Source organism: Macaca mulatta, chromosome 2 (assembly GCF_049350105.2).
Source record: "Macaca mulatta isolate MMU2019108-1 chromosome 2, T2T-MMU8v2.0, whole genome shotgun sequence".
NCBI lineage: Eukaryota > Metazoa > Chordata > Mammalia > Primates > Cercopithecidae > Macaca > Macaca mulatta.
Window position 1 is genome coordinate 89142991 of NC_133407.1, and position 17048 is coordinate 89160038.

The 17048-nt window shown below is 43.9% G+C and overlaps 1 protein-coding gene across 16 annotated transcripts in view; it reads right to left on the reverse strand.

Moving 5' to 3' along the window:
- Positions 1-17048, reverse strand: part of TBL1XR1 (TBL1X/Y related 1) — a 184575-nt gene that overhangs the window by 152379 nt on the left and 15148 nt on the right. The window lies entirely within an intron of this gene.

The window sequence follows — 17048 nt, forward strand, 5'->3', positions numbered from 1 at the left end:
TGTACCACTCTGGTGCAGCATGTTGATAATGGGGGACACTAGGCAGAGCGTATGGGAAACCTCTGTGTCTTTCTCTCAATTTTATTGTGAACCTAAAACTGCTCTTTAAAAATTAAGTCTCTTAGGCCCAGCGCAGTGGGTCACTGCTGGGATTACACATGTAATCCCAGCACTTTGGGAGGCCAAGACAGGTGGATAACCTAAGGCCAGGAGTTCGAGACCAGCCTGACCAACATGGAGAAACCCTATCTCTACTAAAAATAAAAAATTAGCCAGGTGTGGGGGTGTATGCCTGTAATCCCAGATACTCAGGAGGCTGAGACAGGAGAATCTCTTGAACACAGGAGGTGGAGGATGCAGTGAGCCGAGATCACGCCATTGCACTATAGCCTGGGCAACAAGAACAAAACTCCGTCCCCCAAAAAAAAAAAAAAAAAAAAAAAAGATTAGGTCTCTTAAAGTGTTATAGGACAAAAACTCCAATACAAGTTTTATAATTACTACTCTGGACTTTCAAATAATAAATGGGAAATAACCAAAAACTTTCAGCATCTTTTCAGTTAAGCTAAATTCTTCCATGTAATGAGATAAATATATAAACAATAGAAATCAGGCCATGTTATATAACAGAAACTAGGTTTCTGTCATAGGTAAATTAAAAATAACTTATGAATCCTTTTTTAATTAAAGTGTTCATTTAGGCACACAAAATTCTAAGAAATATATTACTACTTCAAGTTAAAAAGAAAACACGGAGGCCGGGCGTGGTGGCTCACGCCTGTAATCCCAGCACTTAGGGAGGCCGAGGCGGGTGGATCACGAGGTCAGGAGATCGAGACCATCCTGGCTAACACGGTGAAACCCTGTCTCTACTAAAAATACAAAAAATTAGGCGGGCCTGGTGGTAGGCAGCTGTAGTCCCAGCTACTCGGGAGGCTGAGGCAGGAGAATGGCGTGAACCCGGGAGGCGGAGCTGGCAGTGACGCCACTGCACTCCAGCCTGGGCAACAGAGCGAGACTCCGTCTCAAAAAAAATAAAAGAAAGAAAAAAAAGGCCGGGCGCGGTGGCTCAAGCCTGTAATCCCAGCACTTTGGGAGGCCGAGACGGGCGGATCACGAGGTCAGGAGATCGAGACCATCCTGGCTAACACGGTGAAACCCCGTTTCTACTAAAAAAAATACAAAAAACTAGCCGGGCGAGGTGGCGGGCGCCTGTAGTCCCAGCTACTCGGGAGGCTGAGGCCGGAGAATGGCGTGAACCCAGGAAGCGGAGCTTGCAGTGAGCTGAGATCCGGCCACTGCACTCCAGCCTGGGCGACAGAGCGAGACTCCATCTCAAAAAAAAACAAAAAAACAAACCAAAAAAAAAAAAACAAACAAAAAAAAAAAGAAAAAAAAAAAAGAAAACACAGAAATATATAAACCCTTTTTTTTTTTTTTTGGAGACGGAGTTTTGCTCTTGTTGCCCAGACTGGAGTGCAGTGGTCCAAACTCAGCTCACTGCAACCTCCGCCTCCCGTGTTCAAGCAATTCTCCTGCCTCAGTCTCTGAATAGCAGGGATTACAGGCACCCGCCACCACACCCAGCTAATTTTTTTAATTTTTAGTAGAGGTGGCGTTTCACCATATTGGCCAGGCTGGATCTTGAACTCCTGACCTGAAGTGATCCGCCCACCTGGGCCTCCCAAAGTGCTGGGATTACGGGCTTGAGCTACCACGCCCAGCCATGAACCATTTTCTAAAGACTCCAAACACACCATATTTCACAATCAATTGTTACTGCTTCAGTTGGTGTTCATGAAAGGATGTGAACATAATGAACATACTGAACTTTTCTCTCTACAAACTTGTATACATTTAATGCTACAATAAACACATACTTTGCAAAATATTTAAGTATTAAAATAAAAAGCCCATCACTTCTGAATTACATTTACTTATTAAACCCAAAAGCTGCATTATTTGATTTACAATTAAAGTATTCACTTCATTGAAATCTTTAGCCATTTTATGGTTTTCCATAATAGGAAAATACAGATTTGGAGAGGGGGAACAAATGTTGGCTCATCCTTACTTTACCTTAGCAATCCAACTACCCTCTAGGTCAATCATCTTAAATGAAGTGACTGACTTTTTTTCTTATTATTTTAGGATTATTGAATCTCTAAAACTTGACCGCATATTTACAAAAATGAAAACTCCATTTCAGTTGTTAAGGTGGTAACAGTAATTACATTTTATTATTTTCTTAATGTTGTTCATTAATCAATAGCGGTAAAGTGGGGATTTATCACTTCAATATGTTCCAACATCAGCGAAGACCAAACTCCATGGATAAATTCTTTAGACTTTAAATCTAGAATTTATACCTTTTGTAATCATTAGCCTAAAGGAGAAATAAATTATAATCACCTTACAGCCACAAAAGTGGATAAATCTTTGAATTTTACAATTATCTCTGCTTTTTAAAAAGCACTATTTCATTATGTTAAGATTCACAGTTATAAAAAACAATAAAATTTACATTTCAGTTATAATCACAAGGGTTCCAGGAGACACTAAAGAGTCAAAGCTAAGAAAAGCATGATCATGACAGATATACAGAATACGAAACTATTCAAAATAATGCTACCATATTAGAACATTTTGTAAACTATGCACTACATGTATACAAAACCAATGTTATAACTGAAGCTCAGCAGAGAAATGACAAAGATTTCCAGTAATGGAGTGGTGCAATTTTTCCAAAGGTAATACACAGGACAAATTGCACACATACCCATATAAATGTTTCCAAACATTAATCCCTCCCTCTTTCTTCACTGGTCAAAAAAGTCAGCAGCTCTAAAAGATATAAATGAGATGAAGACCGAAAATGATGCACAAGCACTGCCAACAAACAGATCAGGAGATGAAGAGATCCACAATGACCACTTACTTAAATCCTTCCGCCTAATTCACTCCCTTTATCGCACCCAGCGGCTCCAAAATACTCCTTATATCAGCAGTTTCAGCATCACCTGGGAAACTGCTGAAAATGCACATTCTCAGGTCCCAGTCTAGGACCTGCTGAATCAGAAATTGGGGGGCAGGGCTGAGCAGTCTGTGTTTTAACAAGCCCTCCAGGTGATTCTAATGCACACAAGTCGAGAACCACTGTTTCACTGTTCCTAGTTAAGACTTCCACTTCTCACCTCTATCATGACAAGAGCCTCCTCAATCCCCCAAGGTGCTGCCAAGATTATCTGATTACACTGCAGTTCCACTGAAATTCCTTCACTAGGTCCCTCAACTTTCCAAAGCTTTGGCTTATCCACAAGCCTCTCATGACCTGAGATCCTGTCATCACTACCTCCAACTCCCACACCAACCGTCCCACACACAAACACTTACCTCTAGACCTAACTCACAAATTACTACCCCGGCTGTCTTTCCATTGATATTCCTCTTTTTGGAATGTCCTTCTTCCCCCAACCCTCCACATCCCCATATCTAGCAATGATCTAATCATCTTTCAAGATTTGCTCTACACTCCACCTGGCACAACACTGGGTTAATAACCCGTCCCATGTGCTCCTAAAAACAGCCTGTAGTATGCTTACCCAGCTCTTATTATTTCCTGTTGACATGGCACAGTGCCTGACACATAACAGGCACTCAATGAAACAGAATCAGGGCAGGGGAAAAGGTCTTTCTCACATCTACATTCTGAAGTCCTTGAGATCAATGGGGTTTTTTTGTTGTTGTTGTTTTGAGGCAGGGTCTCACTGTGTCACTCGGGTTGGAGTACAGTGTTGTGATCTCGGCTCACTGCAGTCTCCACTTCCCCAGCTCAAGCAATCTTCCTGTCTCTGCCCACCAAGTAGCTGGAAATACAGGTATGCACCACCATGCCCAGCTAATTTTTGTATTTTTTGTTGAGACGAGGTCTCACCATGTTGCCCAAGCTGGTCTCAAACTCCCGAGCTTAAGCTATCCACCCACCTCAGCCTCCCAAAGTGCTGGGATTGCAGGCATGAGCCACTGTGCCAAGCCAATGATCATGTCTTACCTGCCCCTGGATCCCTAGTTCTAACAATGCTGGCATGTAGCAAACACCTTTTTGAAGCCCACTGAGTAAATAACTGTGGTTCAAAAGCCTTAAGAAAAGACTATTATACCATCACGTACAAGCAAATACTGATACCTTATAAAATCCAGGCCAGGCGCAGTGGCTCATGCCTATAATCCCAGCACTTTGGAAGGCCGAGGCAAGCAGATCACCTGAGGTCAGAAGTTCGAGACACACCTGACCAACATGGAGAAACCCCATCTCTACTCAAACTACAAAATTAGCCAGGTATGGTGGCACATGCCTGTAATCCCAGCTACTCAGGAGGCTGAGGCAGGAGAACTGCTTGAACCCAGGAGACAGAGATTGCATTGAACTGAGATCGTGCCACTGCACTCCAGCCTGAGGAACAAGAGTGAAACTCCATCTCAATAAATAAATACATATATACATACATAAAATCCATATGAAGACACAACCTCCTGAATTAGAATAAAAGTTTGCTGTTGGCCGGGCGCAGTGGCTCACACTAGCACTTTGGGAGGCCGAGGTGGGTGGATCACGAGGTCAGGAGATCAAGACCATCCTGGTTAACACACTGAAACCCCATCTCTACTAAAAACACAAGAAAAATTAGCCAGGCGTGGTGGTGGGTGCCTGTAGTCCCAGCTACTCGGGAGGCTGAGGCAGGAGAATGGCATGTACGCGGGAGGCAGAGCTTGCAGTGAGCCGAGATGGCACCACTGCACTCCAGCCTGGGCGACAGAGCGACATTCCGTCTCAAAAAAAATAAAAAAAAATTATAACCCAAAGAATGGTCGGACGCAATGGCTCACACCTGTAATCCCAGCACTTTGGGAGGCCGAGGCAGGCAGATAGGTCAGGAGATCGAGACCAACCTGGCTAACATGGTGAAACCCTGTCTCTACTAAAAATACAAAAAATTAACTGGGTGTGGTGGCACACGCCTGTAATCCCAACTACTTGGGAGGCTGAAGCAGGAGAATCACTTGAACCCGGGAGGCAGAGGCTGCAGTGAGCCAAGATCACGCCACTGCACTCCAGCCTGGGAGACAAAGCGAAACTCCCGTCTCAAAAAAAAAATATTATAAACCAAAGAACAAAAATATCCACAAGTCCACACTGACATAAATCATGGAATGAGTAAATAAATAAGTAAACAAACAGAAGAAAAGGAACAAATCTCCTGTAAAGAAAAGAAAATCCAATTAATGCATGTAAAAAGGAATAAGGAAACTAGAAAAATCACACCATTAGAAAACCACAGTCATCGGCCAGATGCAGTGGTTCATGCCTCTAATCCCAGCATTTTGAGAGGCCAAGGCAGGAGGATCGCATGAGCCCAGGAGCTGAAGGTTAGTGAGCCATGACAGCGCCCCTGCACTCCTGCCTGAGTGACAAGGCAAGACCCTCATCTCAAGAAAGAGAGGAGAAAGAGAAGAGAGAAAAGAGAAGAGAAGAGAAGAGAAGAGAAGAGAAGAGAAGAGAAGAGAAGAGAAGAGAAGAGAAGAGAAGAGAAGAGAAGAGAAGAGAAGAGAAGAGAAGAGGTGAAGAGAACAGCCATAGTAAGTATTGCTATAGACGAGATCCACTGATGAATACCAAAATTATTGGATAAAACTTTCAAGGAAAAAATGGCTATCTTCACAGCCTCAAAGTATCTCCCCAAAGTATTTCTTAATTACCATGGTGGTTTTAACATATGTCTTCGACGGGGCGCGGTGGCTCACACCTGTAATCCCAGCACTTTGGGAGGCCGAGACGGGCGGATCACCTGAGGTCAGGAGTTTGAGACCAGACTGACCAACATGGAGAAACCTCATATCTACTAAAACACACAAAATTAGCCGGGCGGGGTGGTGCATGCCTGTAATCCCAGCTACTCCACAGTCTGAGACAGGAGAATCGCTTGAACCTGGGAGGCGGAGGTTGCAGTGAGCCAAGATCGCGCCACTGCACTCCAGCCTGGGCAACAAGAGCAAAACTCCATTTCAAACAAAACACAACACTATATTTCTTAATTACCATGGTGATTTTAACATATGTCCACAAATTTTTCGATGCTTTCCCTCTAGCATGTAGAACTTAACGTCCCTTTGCCTTGCATGAGGGCTAGATTAGTAGACTCACTAATGAGCAGGCTGAGAAGCGAAAAACAGTAATTTCAGAGCGAAGGAACTTGGCACACGTTATCTTAACCAAGAGATAAAATTAACATCACCAAGATTAAGATTTACCAATAAGTGCCCCCTGTTTGGTACGATGTGATGAGACAGGCACATCAACTCTATGGTGTTCTACCCATAACCTCAGTATAATCATTACAAATATGAGACAAACCAGAACCCTTTAAAATTGTCCAGGTCATGAAAAAGGGGAAAGACTGAGAAACTGTTACAGGTCAGAGGAGACTAAGGAGACAAATGCAACATGAGAACCTGGATTGGCTACTGGAACAGAAAAAAAGACATTCGTGGAAAAAAACTAGGGAAATCGAAATAAAACCTAATCGTTTAGTATTATATCAATATTCATTTCTTAGGTTTGATAAATACACCATGGTTAGGTAAGACTATAACACTGAGGAAGCAAAGTGAGGGTACACTGCAACTTTGTACTATTTTGCAACTTTGTTAAGTCTAAAATTATTTCAAATGTTAGTATTTTTAAACTATAATCAATTATACATTATTTAATCCAGATTAACACTCCAATGTTATCAAAGAGATTCTAATGACTTTTATATTAACGTAAAATCTTTAGAAATGTTGTCAAAATAAGGCCGGGCGCGGTGGCTCACGCCTGTAATCCCAGCACTTTGGGAGGTCGAGGTGGGCGGATCACAAGGTCAGGAGATCAAGACGACGGTGAAACCCCGTCTCTACCAAAAATACAAAAAATTAGCCGGGCGCGGTTGCGGGCACCTGTAGTCCCAGTTACTCGGGAGGCTGAGGCAGGAGAATGGCGGGAACCCGGGAGGCGGAGCTTGCAGTGAGCCGAGATCGCGCCACTGCACTCCAGCCAGGGGAGCAGAGCGAGACTCCGTTTCAAAAAAAAAAAAAAGAAATGTTGTCAAAATATATGAAAAAGGGACTAACCTGAAATTCAAAAATTACATCCACTAGCAACTTCGTGAACTACTTATACCAATTGATTTTTCACGTGACTATTCTCAAATAAGCATCCAACTTAACTAACTTATCCCTTGGTTAAGGTTATTATGACGACAGGCCTGGTGCAGTGCCTCACGCCTGTAATCCCAGCACTTTGGGAGGCCGAGACGGGCGGATCACGAGGTCAGGAGATCGAGACCATCCTGGCTAACACAGTGAAACCCCGTCTCTACTAAAAATACAAAAAAATTAGCCCGGCATGGTGGTGGGCGCCTGTAGTCCCAGCTACTGGGGAGGCTGAGGCAAGAGAATGGCATGAACCCAGGAGGCGGAGCTTGCAGTGAGCTGAGATCACGGCACTGCACTCCAGCCTGGGTGACAGAGTGAGACTCTGTCTCAAAAAAAAAAAAAAGGTTATTATGAGAAAGGATGCTTCATTCTCAATAGCAACTTCCCCATTGCACACCCTCCTCCTGCTTTAGCTTTTGTCCATTAGTTATTCAGAAGCAAATTAATTCCCCATCCCAACAAACTCCCAATCTTCCCACTCCTGTTCCCCAGAAAAAAAAGAAGCAGTAGCAAGTCAGAAAGGAGACCCGGATGCTTAGCTGTTTTCAATACCATTCTCTTGTGAATCTCCAATTGCTTTTTTTGCTGAATTCAGAAACATGAACTAGTTTGCAATACTCCAAGAATTACTGGTGTCGTTCACACCTATTACACTACCACCAGCTCAACTTTCTCCCCTGTCCAGAGCTAAGGCCCTTCTCTCCCAAACCCTCATCTCATCCTTCACATACTACATATCCAAGGCTGAAACATAATCCTGCCGTTCTGTTTAAAATCCTTCGCTAGTTCCCTTTACTGTCAGAGGAATGTCCTTAGGCACAGCAAAGAAGCCACTTTATGATATGAGCCCTGCTTACCAATTTCTAGCTCCTTCTCATCACTTACCAACTTAAAAACTGTATGCTAGACATAAACCAAACTGTTTGCCAGAAAAGACAAAGCTGTTTGGCATCTTTACTCCCTGATACTTGCCTTCTTCTCATCTTATTTTTTATGGTAAATTATTTTAATGTACACTGGTTCTCAATTAGCACTTAATATAAGCAGCTCCTGAAACATTTTAATATTTAAAAGATTATAAATATAAGTAACATTTTCTCATAGTACTGAACAAACATTTTTAGTACACAATTTCTAAGACAAAGCAAAATAAGAGCTTAGCTGCTGAAGAATTGGCTTTGACATTCAGGAATCACACCATGAAAATAAAGATTTTAAAGGAAAAAAATCATTCTCAAAAATGTGTTTGGTGATATTATTTTAATGATCTCTTCCATGAAACAGAATGTAACAAATTCACCTGAACTCGCAAGTTTAATGAATAAAATACAAGTTTCCTCTTCAGATATCTAAAAAATATTTTAAGACTAATGTATTCAAAATTGACAAGGTGCCTGGAAAACGCAAATGTTTTAAGAAAAACCAGTGCAGGCAGAGATCAGTATTGTACATACTCCCTGTAATTTGGGTGAACACAGTTAATTTTTTAATTATATATGCAATAATAGGGTTAAAGAGCATTAGGTCCAGAAAAAACCTCTCAGAGATTCAACACAATGTGTTAAAGATGAAGCAATTGAAATCCAGAAACACATCTCTTAAGTCATAAAAGGTTTATTCTACATGGCAACCCATTTACTTATTTTGGTGACCTGATGCAGTATTAAAACAGTAAGTTGTTCAGAATATGTAACTTGCTAATTTTCTTGTTTTTTGTTTTTGAGATAGACTCTTGCTCTGTCGCCCAGGCTGGAGTGCAGTGGTGCGATTGGCTCACTGCGACACCTCCGCCTCCTCGGCTCAGGCAATTCTCCTGTCTGAGCCTCCTGAGTAGCTGGGATTACAGGCTTGAGCCACCACGCCTGGCTAATGTTTGTATTTTTAATAGAGATGGGATTTCACCATGTTGGCCAGGCTGGTCCCGAACTCCTGACCTCAGGGGATCCACCCACCTCGGCCTCCCAAAGTGCTGGGAATACATGTGCGAGCCACCGGTTAATTTTCTTAACTGATAATATTATTTAAATGTTTGATTATGGCTGGGCACGGTGGCTCACAACTGTAATCCCAGCACTTTGGGAGGCCGAGGCGGGTGAATCACCTGAAGTCAGGAGTTCAAGACCAGCCTGGCCAACGTGGTGAAACCCTGTCTCTACTAAATAGACAAAAATTAACCAGGCACAGTGGCACACACCTGTAGTCCCAGCTACTTGGGAGGTTGAGGCAGGGGTTACAGTGAGTTGACATCACACCACTGCACTTCCAGCCTGGGTGACAAAGTGAGACTCCATCTCAAAAAAAAAAAAAAAATGTTTGATTAGGATGGAGGTGGTTATTATATTCCTCAGAGATTAAAACATAACCTAAATTTGTATAATGAATCTGTTGATAATTTCCTAACAAAGGCCTTCAAATGTCAGTTCCCATTAGCTTGTCAAATTAGCAGAATGTTAAAAAGCAAATCAAAATGAATAGCATCAAATTTTTTACTGTGTATATCATTTTGAGAAGGCAAATTCCGCCAGGCGAGGTGGCTCACACCTGTAATCCCAGCACTTGGGAAGCAGGCGGATCACCCGAGGACAGAAGTTCAAGACCAGCCGGGCCAAAATGGTGAAACACTGTCTGTACTGAAAACACAAGCGTTAGCCAGGCGTAGTGGTGCTCACCTGTAGTCCCAGGTACATGAGAGGCAGAAGTAGGAGAATCACTTGAACCCCGGGAGGTGGAGGTTACGGCAAGCCAAGATCATGCGCCACTGCACTCAAATCTGGGCAAGAAAGCAAGACTTTGTCTCCAAAAAAAAAAAAATGAGGGCCGGACACGTTGGCTCATCCCAGCACTTTGGGAGGCCAAGGTGGATAGATCACCTGAGGTCAGGAGTTCGAGACCAGCCTGGTCAACATGGAGAAACCCCATCTCTACTAAAAACACAAAAAAATCAGCCAGGCGTGGTGGTGCATGCCTGTAATCCCAGCTATTTGGGAGGCTGAGGCAGGAAAGTCGCTTGAACCTGGGAGGCGGAGGTTGCAGTGAGTGGAGATTGCGCCATTGCACTCCAGCCTGGGCAACAAGAGAAAAACTCCGTCTCAAAAATAAAAAATAAAAAAATTAGATGGCTATGGTGGGGCACATCTGTAGTCCCAGCTACTGAGGAGGTTGAGGTGGGAGGATTCCTTGAGCCCAGGAGGTCAAGGCTGCAGTCAGCAGTGATCACACCACTATACTCCAGCATGGGCAACAAAGGGAAGTCATCTCAGTTTTTAAAAAATGGAAAAAAGCGGCCGGGCGCGGTGGCTCAAGCCTGTAATCCCAGCACTTTGGGAGGCCGAGACGGGCGGATCACAAGGTCAGGAGATCGAGACCATCCTGGCTAACACGGCGAAACCCCGTCTCTACTAAAAACACAAAAAATTAGCCGGGCGAGGTGGCGGCGCCTGTGGTCCCAGCTACTCGGGAGGCTGAGGCAGGAGAATGGCGTGAACCCGGGAGGCGGAGCTTGCAGTGAGCTGAGATCTGGCCACTGCACTCCAGCCTGGGCAACAGAGCGGGACTCCGTCTCAAAAAAAAAAAAAAATGGAAAAAAGCAGGGCTGTTGACAGAGATTACTGGTAGCATCCAAATGGGTCTGGTTCTGGTTGCTCCTAAATCCCAGCCGACTCAATGATCTTCCCAATCATTCAGTCCACTTTTGGATTCCATATGCCAATGCCAATGAATCCCCTTTTTAACTTAAGCCAAAAATTTGCATGAGGTTTCTATCATACAACTAAAGGAGTTCTGACCCATGCACGTGGGGAGGCCAAGGCAGGAGGATCATGAGGTCAGGAACTCGAGACCAGCCTGACCAACATGGTGAAACCCCATCTCTACTAAAAACACAAAAATTAACCGAGTATGGTGACACGCGCCCATAATCCCAGCTACTTAAGAGGCTGAGGAAGGAGAATCACTTGAACCCAGGAGGCAGAGGTTGCAGTGAGCTGAGGTCGTGCCATTGCATTCCAGCTTAGGCGACAGAGTGAGACTCAAAAAAATAAAAATAAATAAAAATAAAACATTGGCCGGGCGCAGTGGCTCAAGCCTGTAATCCCAGCACTTTGGGAGGCCGAGACGGGCGGATCACGAGTTCAGGAGATCGAGACCATCCTGGCTAACACGGTGAAACCCCGTCTCTACTAAAATACAAAAAAAATTAGCCGGGCGAGGTGGCGGGCGCCTGTACTCCCAGCTACTCGGGAGGCTGAGGCAGGAGAATGGCGTGAACCCGGGAGGCGGAGCTTGCAGTGAGCTGAGATCCGGCCACTGCACTCCAGCCTGGGCAACAGAGCTAGACTCCGTCTCAAAAAATAAAAAAAAATTAAAAAAAATAAAACATTAACTTCTCATTTATGAGTATCAGTACAAAGCACATTTTCAGACTGGTCCATCAATTATCCATTTACCTGTTTTTGCTATTATTTGACTCGACTGTCATCTTTAAGTACAGCACTCACATACGTCCCTGAGCTTCCAAATTTAAACATTTAGTACCACCTCTTCTGACCCGCCCCTATATGTTGACCTTTTAATAAATTATTTCCAGTATTCTAATTATAAGGATGAACCAATTTAAGACTACCAGCTAATCATGAAAACACATCTAAGACAACAATCCTCTCAAGTATTTATTATGAACCTGCTAGGTCCTGTTCTAGGTAGCTGCAGACAGAATGACACATAAAGTAGAGCCCATCCCTGTTCTCATGCAGTTTAAATTCTGGAGGGCAGTTTAAAAAAAAAAACGATGATCAAAGTTACTTCAGAAAGACAAAACTGCAACGTGGAGAATAAGGGTCTTATGGCTGAAAACTGCCGCGGGTGGGCAGTAATTTCAGTGTAACCTCTCTGAGATGTTGGCATTGGAACTGAGAGTGAATGACATAAAAGAATCAGCTATATAACAATCTCAGGGCAGAAGAGTATGAGGCAAAGAACAAAGCAATTAAGACGCTGAGACAGGAATAAGCTTGTTCAGTGGGTGTGGAGCTGGAAGAGCTGGGCACGGTGAACAAGGTGAAACAAGATAAGGTTTGTGAGGTGGCCAGGGGCCAGATCACACAGCAGAGGTTGGGGAGGAGGGACCCTCATAGGCTAAGATGTTTGAACTTTATACTGAGTGTGATCAAAAACCCTTAGAGGAAGGGGAAAGAGAAAAAAATGACACTTACTGGGCATCTAACGTAGTACCAGATTTTTAAAATAAGTATAAATGTTTCTTCTGCGCATTCTATAAAACAGTATATGCATTCCCGGTAAATTTCACTTTATAGGGTCATATGCTAAAAGTAACAGACATTTTATGAGAAAAAAGAAAAGGAAGACCATCCCTACGCCACTTTGAAACCAAAATATTAACAAAAGCAATGTGAATAAAAATGTTTAATATTAAGTTCCTAATAACGATACAACTTTCAGGTGAAAAGTTACTAAGCGGGTAATCCCGGCACTTTGGGAGACCAAGGCAGGCGGATCACCTGAAGTCAGGAGTTCGAGACCAGCTTGACCAACATGGAGAACCCCTAATTATACAGCAATCCAGCCATCGATTGGAAAAATAAAGGAGATGGGTCAATATTTTAAGACAAGTTGTTGAAAAGGTTTCAGGATCAAATTGGGTACAGTATAAATATTCTTCACCCATGGAACTGCTGTGGTTTCTTTTATAACATGATTACCAGCCAGGTGCAGTGGCTCACACCTATAACCCCAGCACTTTGGGAGGCCGAGGCTGGTGGATCACCTGAGATCAGGAGATCGAGACCATCCTGGCTAACACAGTGAAACCCCGTCTCTACTAAAAATACAAAACTTGGCTGAGCATGATGGCAGGTGCCTGTAATCCCAGCTACTCGGGAGGCGGAGGCAGGAGAACTGCTTGAACCTGGGAGGCTGAGGTTGCAGTGAGCCGAGATCATGCCATTACACTCCAGCCTGGGCAATAAGAGCAAAATTCCATCTCTCACACACACACACACACACAAATACTTGGAGTTGCGAAGAGATGGGGGAGAGTCGCACAATAAGCCCTTCCAAAAACTTCAAAGACTAAAAACATGGCCAAATTAGGCCAACAGGAAGAATTCATAAGTGGCCACCATGGCTTCATTCAGCTCTTAATGCACTTTGAGCTCGACTATTGTTACCTGATGCAAAACATGAATATGTTGGGGAAAATCACATATGAATCAGAGCAATGTCCTTGTTGTACTGACATAATTCTCCTATTTACCAATTACATATGAGCCTATTCCGGATACAGACACACGTTGGAGCACAACCAAGTATTCTTTTAACTTATGGTATCTATTTTATTCTAACTAAATTCTTAAGAGATAAATCATGGCATTTTGCAAATATGGGAACTGAAGCTCAAGAGAGGCAAGTAAAATGTATCCAAAGTTTCTCCCAGGAGTGAAGCTAAAGGTTGCAGAAGTTATTCCTAAACCCAACCTCAAACTTGCAAACTACTCTTGGGAGGGCTTCCAACCAAGACCTTTAAATTATTCTACCATGTGCATTCACCATATTTATCAAAGACCATTAGTATGCTGTTATGGTTCCTGTCATTACCAGTTCTCACTGTAACAAGTCACTTCTATGTTGATTTGTCAGAACAAAGGAGCCAACCAACCAATACATCTACTAGCAAAATACACGAGTCATCTGGAAGAAAACGCAAGAAACGCAAATGAGGCTAGATAAATAAGGCAGCCAGATTCACCAGCATAGCTGACACAAAAAAGAGAACAAACCAAGTAGAGTAGCAACGAATTAGAATTAGAAAACACACCCACTACAGGCTGGGCGGGGTGGCTCATGTCTGTAATCCCAGCACTTTGGGAGCCCAAGGCAGGCAATCACGAGGGTCAGGAATTCGAGACCATCCTGACCAACATGGTGAAACCCCATCTCTACTAAAATACAAAAAATTACCCGGGCATGGTGGCACGTGCCTGTAATCCCAGCTACTAGAGCAGGGGAATTGCCTGAACTCCGGAGGCGTAGGGTGCAGTGAGCTGAGATCGCACCACTGTACTCCAGCCTGCTCTGTCTCAAAACAAAACAAATAACAACAAAAAAAGCTACCCACTACAAGAAACAGAGCCCAGAGATACAAAAGATTAAAATACCTACCTTCAGGGCCGGGCGCGGTGGCTCAAGCCTGTAATCCCAGCACTTTGGGAGGCCGAGGCGGGCGGATCACGAGGTCAGGAGATCCAGACCATCCTGGCTAACACAGTGAAACCCTGTCTCTACTAAAAAAAAAAAAAAAAAAAAAAAAACTAGCCTGGCAAGGTGGTGGGCGCCTGTAGTCCCAACTACTCGGGAGGCTGAGGCAGGAGAATGGCGTAAACCCGGGAGGTGGAGCTTGCAGTGAGCTGAGATCCGGCCACTGCACTCCAGCCTGGGCGGCAGAGCGAGACGCTGTCTCAAAAAAAAAAAAATACCTACTTTAATCTACAGACAAGTAGATAAAGGGTAAAAAAGGGAAAAGCACATAATACGTTCATTCCCCCCCCCCATTTAATAGTACCTTGTCTGTTTTAACAACATTCAGAGGAAAACGAAAACGTTACTCATTTAAATGTTACTATCATTGGAGTTTTTTTCATCTGCTAACGAATTTCTAAAACTTATATTTTTAAATATTTTTTAGAATATCGCTAAAATATTGTTGCAATCATTTTAAGTTCAAAGTTTTAAAAAAGAAAATCCTATATTCTCTGACAGTAAATTCTGGTTTCTAGAAAGTGGCTCAAAGACAAAGGCGTCATCCTTTACTCTGGAAAGTTCCAAATGATAACAGAATCAAATCTACCAAGATCCCTCATCGCAATCATATGTCTCTAAATATCCAAGATCTCAGATTACCCTGGATATTTTTTTTTTTTTTTGAGACGGAGCTTTGCTCTCGTTGACCAGGCTGGAGTGCGATGGCGTGATATCGGCTCACTGCAACCTCCACCTCCTGGGTTCAAGGGATTCTCCTGCCTCAGCCTCCCGAGTAGCTGGGACTATACGCGCCTGCCACCTCGCCCAGCTAGTTTTTCGTATTTCTTAGTAGAGAAGGGGTTTCACCGTGTTAGCCAGGATGGTCTCGATATCCTGACCTCGTGATCTGCCCGTCTCGGCCTCCCAAAGTGCTGGGATTACAGGCTTGAGCCACCGCGCCCAGCATTTTTTTGTATTTTTAGTGGAGACGGGGTTTCAACATGTTGGCCAGCCTCATCTTGAACTCCTGACCTCAGGTGATCCAACCAAGTGCTAGGATTAGAGGCATGACTCATGGCACCGGGCCCCAGACCTGCTATCCTGGATATTTTCATCAGTTAGCTAGAAGTAGAGAATGTTGCCCCAGCTCACTCTGACAACTCAGTGTTGCCATCACCTACTCCTATTTCTTCCAACACTGAACCTCCTATATTTTCCAACTCTGTCTTATCACAACTCATTGTCATTAAATGAAAACCTGAACTGGCGTAGGTGTAATCTCAGCACTCTGGGAGGCCAAGGTGGGTGGATCGCTTGAGGCCAGGTGTTCCAGACCAGCCTGGCCAACATGGTGAAACCCCATCCCTACTAGTAATACAAAAATTAGCCAAGCGTGGTGGCACACTCCTGTAATCCCAGCAACTCAGGAGGCTGAGGCACGAGAATCGCCTGAACTTGGGAGGTGGAGGTTACAGTGAGCCAAGAGCACGCCACTGCACTCCAGCCTGAGTGACAGAGCCAAACTTTGCCTTAAAAAAAAAAAAACAAAAAAAAAAACCTAACACCCCTGCCAGCCTACATTCAACAGCAGAAAACAGGGAAATGGCCGGGTGCGGTGGCTCAAGCCTGTAATCCCAGCACTTTGGGAGGCCGAGACGGGTGGATCACGAGGTCAGGAGATCCAGACCATCCTGGCGAACACGGTGAAACCCCATCTCTACTAAAAAGTACAAAAAAACTACCCGGGCGAGGTGGCGGACGCCTGTAATCCCAGCTACTCGGCAGCCTGAGGCAGGAGAATGGCGTAAACCCAGGAGGTGGAGCTTGCAATGAGCTGAGATCCGGCCACTGCACCCCAGTCTGGGCGAAAGAGCAAGACTCCGTCTCAAAAAAAAAAAAAAAACCATAGGAAAATACAAGATGTCCCCATACTAGATCGTGATAGATTCCATGCTAGCAGATCAGGAGAGGAGGAGGTCGGAAAGAACCAATCTGAGCCGCAGAATCACTTGTGCAACTGGTTTAAAGAGACAAAGGGCACAGAGTGTACACATCCTTTGACCTCTGAGGGAAAACCACAGTCAAAGAGAAGGGCAACAGTAGATGTATGGACTGGGTATTCAAGACCATGAATCAGAAAAAAAGTCAGGCAAGAATCATATTTCAGTATCAGGTAAAAGTAAGGGTTCAAGTTAGGGAAAAAAAAAAAACAAAGGAAACACATGATGAAGGGTCTAAAGAGACTGCAGAGTACATAAATATTAGGAAGAAGTGGGCAAGTCCAAACAATACCCCAATTCAGGTTTAACTGCTACGGTCAGGCCAAGCAAGGTCTTTGAATCTTTTACCCACATTTTGAGTATATTCCTTGTTTCTCCTAGCAAGTACTATACTGTTATCAAGCCAATAGGATTCTGCAGATGACAAAAACCAAACAGCAGGGTAGACCCTCAAAATTCTTACAGCACAGCCAGTCCCGCTGGCTCATGCCTGTTATCCCACCAGTTTGGGAAGCCACAGCAGGTGGATCACTTGAGCCC